Here is a 1,469-nt window from a genome sequence, read left to right as displayed (position 1 = left end):
GGACGAACTCCTAGAGGAACTCCTGCAGGTATTCTAGGTAGGACTCCTGGATGAACTCTAGTAGGAATTTCCCGTGGCACTTCCCGTGGAGCTCCTCGAGAAATTCCAGCTAAAGCTCCTGGACGAACTCCAGGTGGAACTCCCGGACGAACTCCAGGTGAAACTCCCGGAAGAACTCCAGGTAGTACTTCTGGAGGAACTCCATTTGGAACTCCCGGAAGAACTCCAGGTGAATCTCTTTGAGGAACTCCAGGTGAAACTCCTGAAGGAATTCCAGATGTCACTCCTGAGTGAATCAAAGGTGGAACTCCCGGAGGAAATCCAGGCGAAACTCCTCGTGAAATTCCAAACGGAACTCGTGAAGGAATTCCATGTGCAACTGCAAGACTTGATGTCTTGGTGAAACCACTGAAAAAAATCCCAAAAATATCATATATCCGAGAATAAGCTTAATATTGAGAGATAACAACCTATTTTTGTCGCCGGAGCCCGTGGCGCAGTGGCTACACGTTCACTCCATAAGCGGATGGTCATGGGTTCGATCCATGGCTGGCACTTGACCCTCTTCTGAGCTCTCATAGCTCAAACGTACTCGGATAATTGGATATCGGCGAACGGCAACGCATAATGGACGACTTAGGGGTAGGCGGGGCAATATGGACACCCTAAGGTTTTTGCCAACTTTACCTGGCAAGATGTCAAAAAAGTTTAGTTTTTTGATACATATATCCTTTTAAAGTCTATTTAGCATCTATTGCATAAGAATGTTCACGAAGAAAAATGATTTATCCACTTCAAAAAATGTTTTGAAAAATGTTAGTTTTTCATGACCGTCTTCAAGCATACGGGGCAGAATGGACACCCCCATGGGGCAATATGGACACCATGAGACTCTTACGAATTTCGTACATTATTTACACCTATGAAGTCATTTCATTACAAAACAACTATTATTGATGAATAATACGCCTAAGTAGTTCATTTTAGTTCAGTTAATTTAAATTCAGGCTGTTTTGGATAAAGCTTCGTTTTTGTCGGCATGTACAGCTGTGCCTAGAACAACTATTTTTCACTTCTGTCGTTTTTTGACCAATTTGTTTCACCCTATGTCTAATATAGTGAGCATTTAACCGAAAATATACTGAAATCGAAGAATTTGGTTGGTTTGTGATTTAGGTTATATTTTTCCCTTGTCGCTTCTTTCAAAAAGGTGAGTGTCCATTTTGCCCCGGCAGTAGAAGATATTTTCAAACTTGATTTTTGATATAATAAAGAAGAAAATATAAACATGTTAAGCATGTAGATACAGCAAAACTACTTGCATGTGTTCTATAAATATCAGGTTTTAATCGACCTGCAATAAATTAATCACTAAATCTTATTTTAGATGGTGTGAAAATTATAATTTCCATGCACAAAAAACGGAGGACGCAAGTTTTTCGTGTAAAATCAAGTATAATTTTAATTTC

This window comes from Aedes albopictus, chromosome 1 (assembly GCF_035046485.1).
Source record: "Aedes albopictus strain Foshan chromosome 1, AalbF5, whole genome shotgun sequence".
NCBI lineage: Eukaryota > Metazoa > Arthropoda > Insecta > Diptera > Culicidae > Aedes > Aedes albopictus.
Note: the sequence above shows the minus strand (reverse complement) of the source record.